The 10,818-nt window shown below is 55.0% G+C and overlaps 1 long non-coding RNA gene across 2 annotated transcripts; it reads left to right on the plus strand.

Moving 5' to 3' along the window:
• Nucleotides 1-4,501: 4,501 nt before the first annotated feature.
• On the plus strand, nt 4,502-8,435 carry LOC108512794 (uncharacterized). 2 transcript variants are annotated; one of them, XR_001880694.1, is made up of 3 exons: nt 4,502-5,655; nt 6,263-6,503; nt 8,036-8,435. It is a non-coding gene; the product is annotated as an uncharacterized LOC108512794 (long non-coding RNA). The 2 variants fall into 2 exon arrangements; XR_001880695.1 differs by having other exon boundaries at nt 8,039-8,435.
• Nucleotides 8,436-10,818: the final 2,383 nt, after the last annotated feature.

The following is a 10,818-nucleotide window of genomic DNA, read 5'->3' on the forward strand; positions in this document are numbered from 1 at the left end:
GGGTTCCTAACACACCCGGGTGGACGCGTGGCCTCCAGATGGTGCAGTTAATCCCACTGGAAGCCGTAAATCAGCGTGATTGTCCCAGCTTCCCCTCCCCTCCTCCACGCTGTCACCTCCGAGGAGCTGGTGGGAGAAGCGCCCCTCCAGCCCCGCCCTCCCGCCCGGCCTTTGTTCCTGCTCAGTAGCCGGCAGGAAGTGGCCAGTCACGGTCTCCACGGCCCACTTTTGAATCTCAGCCCTGTCACTGCCTGGCACGGTGGCTTTGGCCAACCACTTCATCTCCTGTTATCCTCAGTTTCCTCATCCATGAAATAGGGTGGGTCACAGCGCCTGCCCGATCCCAAAGATGGGGGCTGCTGTGTGTGAGCACTCCATCCTGGACCTGGCTCCCAGGTGGTCCTCGGATATGCTGCTGGTTATAACAAGTGCTTACTCTGGGCTAAGTGTTGTGATGCTTTAGCTCAGTGGATCCTCAAACAAGCACGTTATGACCCTTTTATAGGTGGGGAAGCTGCCATTCCGAGAAGGGAAGTAAGTTGCCCAAGGCCACACAGCCAATTAGCAGAAGAACTGGGATTAAACCAGGCAAGCCTGTGCAGCTCTAAAGACCTCGCTGTAACCTTAGGTTCCTGGCCCTCCCTACTGAGACCTTTTGAGGCTGTCTACCAAACCAACGTCTGCAGTGACAGCATAGTTAGCCCTGCCTGGAGCCGCTGGGTTAATAGGTCCTTAATAAAGCCAGCAGAAGCGTCTGCAGCTTCGCAGGGCAGGGGCCGAGGGGCCAGGTGCAGCAGATGTGTCCTAATGAAAAGATCGGGTGGGGAGGGGGAGGGGACCATGGAGTGAGCCGCCTGCTCATGTCTCCAGCTTCCTGACCTCTGTGGCTGAGTCACTGGAGGCCTCCAGGTGCAGGGGGCAAGGAACAATCAATTCCATCACTCATTCCATCGATGCTGGCTTGCTTCCTGTCATCCATCCATCCATCCATCATCCATCCATCCATTCTTCCATCCATCCATCCTCTGCCAGCCACTCATCCTCCCTCCCTGGCTTCCACCCATCCATGAATCCACTCACTTACCCATTCCCTCCCTTCCTCCTTTCCTTCTCTCCTTCCTTCTGCCCATCTGTCCATTCAGTGTTTACCGAGCACCCACCAAGCCTTATGTGAGGTGCCCAGGTTCTTCCCTCCGAGGGACTCCGATTCTCAAAAGGATGCAAAGCGGCCGGGCGCGGTGGCTCAAGCCTGTAATCCCAGCACTTTGGGAGGCCGAGACGGGCGGATCACGAGGTCAGGAGATCGAGACCATCCTGGCTAACACGGTGAAACCCCGTCTCTACTAAAAAAATACAAAAAAAAAAAAATTAGCCGGGCGAGGTGGCGGGCGCCTGTAGTCCCAGCTACTCGGGAGGCTGAGGCAGGAGAATGGCGTAAACCTGGGAGGCGGAGCTTGCAGTGAGCTGAGATCCGGCCACTGCACTCCAGCCTGGGCGACAGAGCGAGACTCCGCCTCCAAAAAAAAAAAAAAAGAAAAAAAGGATGCAAAGCAACTAAGCCCAAGTGTACAGGGCACTAGGAGAGAAGAGGGTGTCTCGGGCGTCTCCGGAGGGCTCTGACACTGGGCTCTGCACACCTTCCTCAGCCAAGCTCGCCAGGTGACCTTGGGCAGATCACACTTCCTGGGGGCCATTGTCTTCTACCTGTTCAAAAAAGGGTGTCCCAGTCCATTCGGCGGCTATGACAAAATACCTTAGACTGGGTTATTGATAAAAAAAAAAAAAAAGTTTATTGTTCACAGTTCTGGAGTTGGGAAGTCCAAGATCAAGGTGCCTGCAGATTCGGTGTCTGATGAGGGCCCTTTCCTCACAGATGGTACCTTATAGCCTTGTCCTCACGTGGTGGAAGGGGCAAGCAGGCTCCCCAGGCCTCTTGCCTAAGAGCACGAATCCCGTTCGTGAGGATGGAGCACTCATGACCTCATGACCTCCCAGAAGCCTCACCTCTTAATACACATTGCAGAGAATGGTGTTTGTTTGTTTTTGAGACAGGGTCTCTCTCTGTCACCCAGGCTGGAATGCAGTGACGTGATCTTTACTCACTACAGACTCCGCCTCCTGGGTTCAAGCAGTCCTCCCACCTCAGCCTCCTGAGTAGCTGGGGTGTGCGCCACCATGCCTGACTAATTTTTGCATTTTTAGTAGAGACAGAGTTTCACTGTGTTGGTCAGGCTGGTCTGGAACTCCTGACCTCAGGTAATCCACCTGCCTCAGCCTTCCAAGGTGCTGGGATTACAGGCATGAGCCACCATGCTTGGGGCAGATTATATCTTGACGTATGAATTTTGGGGTCGGGGGTCAGGTCATGGCAAGGGTGGTGCATTGTGGCGCCTCCTGTTGTGTATTTCTACAATTCCAAGCAGGTGAGGAAGCACCCAACTAACTACTCCGCCAAGAACCCCTTCCCACTCCGGTCCCTGGGATCTGCTGCCAACACCAGCAGGGTCCCCAGATTGAGGTCCAGGTCCACTTTGACTGACCCAGACAAGCCGCAGTGGGACTAGCAGAGGTGGGAGCCGGGGCAGAGCACTGGACTCAGAAGCAGGAGATCAGGGGCGGGGCCTGGCTCTGTCCCGTGATGTGTGACCCTGGGGAAATGGCATCCCAGAGTTGTCCATCAGCTCAGATGAAACACCTTAGAGACTCGGGAAGCGTCGGCTCTTGGGGGCATTACACTGTTATAATTATTGCTATCATGTTGTTGCTACAAAAGAAGCTGGTTAGAGCCACTGGCTTTGGGAGGCATCATTCATTCAGTGGTTACCATTTGTTCACCCACTCACTCAATAAAAGTTTATTACTGCCAGGCACGGTGGCTCACACCTGTAATCCCAACACTTTTGGAGGCTGAGACGGGCGGATCACCTGAGGTCGGGAGTTCGAGACTAGCCTGACCAACATGGAGAAACCCCATCTCTACTAAAACTACAAAATTAGCCAGGTGTGGTGGCGCATGCCTGTAATCGCAGCTATTCAGGAGGCTAAGGCAGGAGAATCCCTTGAACCCGGGAGGCAGATGTTGCAGTGAGCCGAGATCACGCCATTGCACTCCAGCCTGGGCAACAAGAGCAAAACGCCATCTCAAAAAGAATTTTAAAAGTTTATTACTGTGGCCAGGCACGGTGGCTCACACCTGTAATTCCAGCACTTTGGGAGGCTGAGGCGGGCAGATCGCCTAAGGTCAGGAGTTCAAGACCAGCCTGGCCAACATGGTGAAACCCCATCACTACTAAAAAATACAAAAATTAGCCATGCGTGGTGGTGGGCGCCTGTAATCCCAGCTATTTGGGAGGCTCAGGCAGGAGAATTGCTTGAACCCCAGAGGCGGAGGTTGCAGTGAGCCGAGATTGTGCCACTGTACTCCAGCCTGGGCAACAAGAGCAAAACTCCATCTCAAAAAAAAAAAAAAAAAAAAAAAAAAAAAAAAAAAAAAAAAAAAAAAAGTTTATTATTGTGATCTGTGCCATGTGTTGGGCCCTGAGCCAAGTGCTGGGAAGATACTAGATAAGACTGGATCCTACTGTCCAGGGAGGGCAATGAACAGGTGTCACTTTGATTGCCAGCTCCTCAGTTGATAGAGGCTGTGTTGACGATTCTGAGTCTACATCTGGGCTTACAGGAAAAGAGTGCTGTGATCAATTAGTAATGTCTGCCATGGGCACAGGGAGAGTAGTCTATACTAAGGCATTTCCTGACCCTAACACTAAAAATAGGCAAGATTTCAGGAGACCCTTGTGACTGTGTGACTGTGGTTGCCTGACACATGACCAGGGACAGCAAGTTATTGAGCTACTGCTTGCCTCGTTTTACCTGTTTGCAAGGCAGAGATGCCAAAATGGGACTCACTGCATTTTTAGGAGCTACAGCTGGACAGCCCAGCCTTCCTGTTTTAACCCAGCCTGCTCTGGGCTGGAGTGAGGACCAAGTGTGAGATGCCCCTATATGGAAACACATAGCACTCAGCAGATGCCTGGTGGGCGGCTGACCAGGAGCTGGAGCTGCGGTGAGAGCACAGGAGAACTGGGCTTCCAGCTGCTCTGCCATTGGCCGTGCTTGGGCCTCAGCTTCTCCATATGCTCAGTGGGTACTTGGAGGGTGGAAGTGTTTTGGAGCCTCTGGAATCCACTGTTTTGTGATGCCTGCAATGCTGAGACCTGGGGTCGGGGAAGCAGAATGAAAGCCCTGGAGGGGAGATGGTGGGAAGGAACAATCCAGTGCCCAGTGTGAAAGCTAGGTGGGCAGAGGGAGTCAAGAGGAAGTGGGGAAGAGCGAAGAGAGGCCACCGCTGCTGGGTCTTCCTGAGGGCTCTCCAGCTCCATCAGGGGGCACTTCCCTGTGCACCCCGCATCCCAGGTGCTATCCCCAAGCAACGAAGGGAGGGAAGAGAGGGTGGGCAATGTGGGGGTCCCAGGTAGTGTTGGAGGGGCTGAGACCCTGATAGATAGGCACCCGGGTTCTGAAGAGGCCCTGGCAGCAATGACCCGGCCCTAAGGCTGGAACCCAGGAGCAGCACGGGCTGGGGTAGAAGACGCAGGTCAAGCCCCAGTACTCAGGGAGGAGCATGGAGAAGACCAGGGCAGCTCCCAGGGAGGCCAAGGTGAACCTGAGACCCTGAAAACAGACTGACCATGTCTCCCAGGTGGACGCAGCGGGTTCTCCACAAACGTGACTTGGGGATTCGGAGCACTGAGACTGTGCTACCCACCCCCCTTAAAAATCCCTCATGGCTCCCAGTTGCCCTGAAGGGGAAGCCCAAACTCTTCAGAGGCAGCACATGCTGGTGGGTGAGAGCTGGGAGCCTGAGTCCAAGTTCCAGCCTGGCCACTATTCAGCTGTGTGACCACTGGCAACTCACCTAACCTCTCTGGGCCTCATGGGCTCATTGGAGGATGTGGTGAGAGAGTGACTGAGATGAGCTTAGCACAGTGCTGGCCATACTGTCATTGTTCAATGCCAGGTGGCTGTGCTTACCACCACTGCTGGCTGTAACTGGCAGAGCATGGCACAGAAGGTCCTAGCCACCTGAACCCCAGTCAGCCTCTCCTTTCTCATCGGTTCCAGCTCCACCCGCCGATGCCGCCCCAACACCAAGCTGCTCTCTGTTCCCTCAACACTCCCTGGTCTTTTTCATGCCACTAGGCTTTTGCTCCTGCTGTGCCCCCACCAGGAATGCCCTTTCCCCTCCAGGCCACTTCCAGACTCTGTCAGTTGTCGAGTGCCCCGGGAACCCCCTCACCCCCAAGGAGTTACTCAGCGTCCTGTGTGCATCCAGAGCTTGGTGTGTGGCATCGGGTCTGTCTCCCGTCTGATTCTGCGACTTCTCAGGCGCGTGTCGTGGCCTATTCCTTTTCTTGTCCTCGGTGCTCCGCGCCGCGCCTGTCACACGGTGGGTGCTCCATAGAGTGGGCTGAAGGATGGAAGCAATCAGTCCCCAGCACGGTGGGCGTGCTCGGCTCAGGGACGGCAGATCGCGCTCCGCTCCGGATCCGTGTTCTCCTTCCTTAGCCTCAAGGAGAAACGGGACGCCTCAGCACTTCTCCAACGATACCGGACCGGCGAGAGACGCTTCGCTTTGATGAAATGCTCGGCCTCCAAGTTAGTGCTCTGCGTGAGGGATGGGGACATGGAGGCCTCACGAAGGATCAGCAAGGCCCCTAATGACCCCTTCCTCTCCTTGCCCCTCCCCTGCCCCTAATTCCTGCTCTGAGCAGGCATTGAGCTCCTGGGGTTGGACGAGTAAGGGTGAGCAAGTGGCAGGGGGTGGGTGGACAGGAGGTGCTCCGTCCTGCAGGCACTGCTGGGATCAGGATGCCACTCTTGCCACCCTGGGCGTTGTCTGCAGCACAGGGGCAGCTGGAGGTGGGGGTACTGTCCTCCGTGGCCAGCCCTGGCCAGGCTCTTGTCCCCACTATCCTCCCTGGCTACCAGACCTCTCACTGCGAGGCAGCCAGGTCTCCCTGACCTGGCAGGGGGAAGGCTGTTGCTCCCATCTGGCTCTGCTCCTGGCCATCTGCCCTCTGACCCCACCTGCCCCAGGCTGAGGGCCCCTGCAGGATGCTCGAGTTAAACAGAGTCCAAGGGAGTAGTGAGTCCAGCCCTCCCATTTGGCAGATGAGAAAACTGCGGCCCAGGGAGGCAAAGAGGCTTGTCAGAGGTCACACCAGGAACCCAGCATTCTGTCTATGGCTTGTTGTCCTCCCAGGACAGGAGAAGACCTTGGCTTTGACCTTGAGGAAATAGTAAAACTTGGACCTTGAAGACAGGAGATTGCCATGACTAATTTGTGGGCAGGCGGTGTGACCTTGGATATGTTACCTAACCTCGCTGAGCTGTGTGATGCTGGTGAGGATTCGGTGAGATGACAACTGGTCAGTGCCTGGCAGGACTCCTGGCACGTCCCTGACACTCCATCAACGGGAGCTTTTGATATGATTAGGAAGCAGGTAAGCCTCACCTTGAACAAATCCAACTGATGACATTTGCTTTTATGCAGACATAGCAGTTCCCCTGACCTTTGTGCTGGTATGGGAGGACAGTGTGTGATGGAGAAGGGTCTGCCGCGAGTTTCTCTGGGTATAGTCAGGCAGGACCAGGCGTACATCCTGCTCTGCCCCCAGAAGCTGTGATACAAGAGAGGGGCTTGGTGTCTCTGGGCCTCATCTTGCCCATCTGCCAAATGGGAGCAATGGCACCTCTCTCTGAAGGCTGCTATGCCCCTCAGTGAGATAACTTCGGGGTGCAGAGCCTGGTGAGCGCAGGCCTCACAGAAGTCCATCGTCCTCACCAACTAAGGACCCAGTTCTGGAGAAAGTGCTTGCCTTTGGTTGTGAGATGAGCCAGGCAGACCTGGCCTCAGGGCCTGGGTTTCCTGGGGAGGCATGGGGTCTCAGAGCTCCTGGGCTGAGTGAGTGGAGTCCCGGCAGGAACAGGAAGCTCCACCCACCTGCAGGTCCACAACTGGTCATCCCTTCCTCCCCACCCTGCTGGAAGCTCGGGACCCATCAGGCCCTCCCCGCTGCTGCTGGGGGCCATGTGGCTGCCCTTTGCTGAGAAGGGGTGGGGCAGCGGGTGTACATTTTCCAGACGATGTTTCCCTGGCAGCTCTGAAAATTAATTGGCCTTTAATGTGGCATAGTATTTATTTTAATTAGCAGGAAATTGACCAATTTCTTAATAAGGGGCTTTGTGGAAGCTCTGTATTTGGGGTTGGCGGTGTGCGTGGTGGGGGAGGCAGTGATCAGACAAGAATGACACCCACAGCTCAAGAGGGGATTTTCAGGCACCACAGATGAGGTGGACAGAATGATGAGGCAGAGGGGAAGGGCCTGGAGAAACACCAGGGGGCAGCGGGAGGAGAGGGCTCTGGTTATTGGAGGCTGGAGCTGCAAGAAGGTCCCTGGGCCTCACTCCCTTCAGGATCCAGGGTGGGAGAGGAGTAAGCATCCTTCTTCCCTTCACTCGAATGAGCCACATGTGCACCCAGACTCCAGGGTCAGACTCCTAGGAAATGAGTGGGGGTGAGGAAGGGGTCAGGGGAGAGTGGGCTGCCTGTGGTCCTCAGGCCTGGGGACCTCATGGAGCCACTCCAGAGTTCTCCAAAGACCTGCCTATTGGCAGGGGAAGAAAAGCATGGCCGCCCACCCCCAGCTGGCCAAGGGCCTGCCAAGCCTCCCGGTCCAGCGACAGTCAGAGAGCTCCTTGGCCCTCTGCCTGGACTCAGGCCCACCATGTTCTTACCACGTTTATTTAATTGAAACTGTTTCTACAATGCTTTCTCTGTGCCAGACACCATTCTAAGTGCTTTAAGATATTTATCCTCTTTATGAAGTAGGTACCATTATGTCCCCATTTTACAGGTGAGGAAACTGAGGCACAGAGAGGGCAAGGGACCAGCCCACTTTCCCCCAGGCTTTTGCTGCTGACTTTTGGAGATTTAATTCTCGACCTTCTTAGGTGTGTTCTGCCTTCCACTCAGCAGGCTCCATCCAGCCCCTGGGCCTTTGCCCACAGGGCTTCCCTCTGCCCAGACACCAGTGAGGTGGATGCTGCCTGGGTAGAAGCTGGCACGCAGATGGTGGCAAGGTAGATAGCGAAAGGACAAGGACCCGGGGACCAGCCATGCCTGGGATCTGCTACAGGCCGCTGTGGGATCCAGGACAAGTGGCTTCATGTCTCTGCAGCCGCCCTTCTTCTGGAAAGTGGAAGTAAACCTTTATTCAAAAGACTGTCACAGGAATTGAACACGTGAACCTGTATAAAGTGCCGGACACGGTGTCCCGCATGCAACTGTTCATTAAGAGTCTCTGCTCTTTAGAGCCAGATGTGGTGACCCATGCCTGTAATCCAGGCTACTCAGAAGGCTGAGGCAGAAGGATTCATTGAGGCCTGGAGTTGGAGACCAGCTTGGGCAACATACAGAGACCCTATCTCCAAAAAAGTAAAATAAAGTTAAGATACTCTTCCTTTTCTCCCCAGCCTGTCCTCTTGCCCGTCAAAGCCCAGCTCATTCCGGAAGCCTGTGCCCCCTTTCCAGTGCAAAGTCCCCAGTTACAGGTGTCCCCAGAGCACCTTCTGTCTGTTTCACTCAGCTTGGTACGTGGTCGTATCCACACTGGCCCCTGGCCCCTGGGAGCCCAGGCAGATGGGAGCCCAGGCCAGTGGAAGGCAGAAGCTGTGCTGGGGTTAGAGCCAGGGTTCTGGGCCCAGTAGCTTTGTTAGACAGATATTTATTGAGCACCTACTGTGTGCCAGGCAGTGTGAAGGAGGTGGCCCCAGGAAGCCTCTGTCGGGTAGGAGAGCCCAATGAGTGAGCTGGCCACCCTGCCTCAGTGGCTGTGCAGGTTGGATGGGTCCAGCTGGTGCGTGCGGGATGGAGTGGCCTCTCTGCTGAGGTTGGAGGTGGGAGCAGGAGCTGGCAGCTAAAGGGTGGCGTGATGAGCCTGGGTGCATCAGAGACATTGGGACGGAGGGTGAGACGCGTGTGGTCTTCAGGAAAGAGCCGGCCGTGGGGTGTGGTCCTCGTGGGGAGTCTGAGAGAACAGCATCGAGGGACAAGCCTGAAGGGTGGGACCCATGTCCTCGCTCACTCCACAGGTGCAGAGAGTTCCAGCAAGGTGACAGATGCTGACAAGGGTGAGCAAAAGAGATCTGCCAGGGCCAGGCTCAGTGGTTCATGCCTATAATCTCAGCACTTTGGGAGGCCGCGGTGGGAGGATTGCTTGAGCCCAGGAGTCCAAGACCAGCCTGGGCGACATGGTGAGACCTCATCTCAAAAAAAAGAAATTTTTTTTTTTTTTGAGATGGAGTCTCGCTCTGTCTCCCAGACTGGAGTGCAGTGGCCGGATCTCAGCTCACTGCAAGCTCCGCCTCCCGGGTTTATGCCATTCTCCTGCCTCAGCCTCCCAAGTATCTGGGACTGCAGGCGCCCGCCACCTCGCCCGGCTAGTTTTTTGTATTTTTTAGTAGAGATGGGATTTCACCGTATTAGCCAGGATGGTCTCGATCTCCTGACCTCATGATCTGCCCGTCTTGGCCTCCCAAAGTGCTGGGATTACAGGCTTGAGCCACCGCACCCTGCCAGAAAAATTTTTTTGAGGCAGAGTCTTGCTCTGTCGCTGAGGCTGGAGTGCCGTGGCACGATCTTGGTTCACTGCAACCTCTGTCTCCTGGGTTCATGCGATTCTCTTGCCTTAGCCTTCCAAGTATATGGAATTACGAGTGTACACCACCACACCTGGCTAATTTTTTGTATTTTTAGTAGAGATGGAGTTTCACCATATTGGTCAGGCTGGTTTCGAACTCCTGACCTCAGGTGATTTGCCCACCTTGGCCTCCCTCCAAAGATTTTAAAAAATTAACCAGGCATGGTGTCACATAGCTGTAATCCCAGCTACTAAAGAGGCTGAGGTGGGAGGATCACTTGAGTCCAGGAGGTAGAGGCTGCAGTGAGCTATGATCACACCACTGCACTCCAGTCTGGGCAACAGAATGAGACCCTGTCTCAAAAAAAAAAAAAAAAAAAAAAAAAAAGATCTGTCCTTTCAAATGATGTTCTGGTGGGAGATGGAGGGGAGCTAACATCAACTAACTAACCAAATAAATAAACAAGATCATTGCCGATTGTGAAGAATGAATGAAGCCAGTGACCCCAGCATAGGTGGGAAGACAAAGCTGGAAGCCGCAGTCAGGTGCTGGGACTTTCTCCTGAGGTGGGTGGGAGTGGGAACCAAGGAAGACTCTGAAGCAGGGGTGTGGCAAGATTGGGGGGGTTTTAGATGACACCTCTACTGCTGCGTGGGGAACTGGAGTAGGAGGAAAGGCTGGGAGCTGAGGAAGCATCTGGACAAGATGTGGTGGCTGGGGTCAGGCTGGGTGAGGGTGGTGGTCATGGGGACCCGGAGGAGAGTGGGTTTGAAAGCTGTCTTAGAGGTCAAGGGACAGGAGTTGATGATGGTGAAGGCTGTGAAAGGTGAGGAAGAGGAAGAGATGAAGCCAAAATCCAGCTTTCTGGACAGGGCTTTGGAGTGACAGTGGTGCCATTTGCCTGTGTGGGGAGGTTGATGAGCTCAGCTTTGAGCCTGCCCAGTGTCCGGCACCTGGGATGATCTTAGCAGGAAGGCCCTGCAGCCACCGGTGGCCACAGCATCTGCAACCCCTCGGAGAGGTTGAGCCTGCCTTTGGGGCAGAACGGAGACACAACCTACAGCCATGGGTGCCAGCTGCCTGAGGGCCTCACCTGATTCTGCGTTTCCCAAAGCA

The sequence above is a fragment of the Rhinopithecus bieti genome, unplaced genomic scaffold, assembly GCF_001698545.2.
Source record: "Rhinopithecus bieti isolate Rb0 unplaced genomic scaffold, ASM169854v2 scaffold_29388, whole genome shotgun sequence".
Classification (NCBI taxonomy): Eukaryota; Metazoa; Chordata; class Mammalia; order Primates; family Cercopithecidae; genus Rhinopithecus; species Rhinopithecus bieti.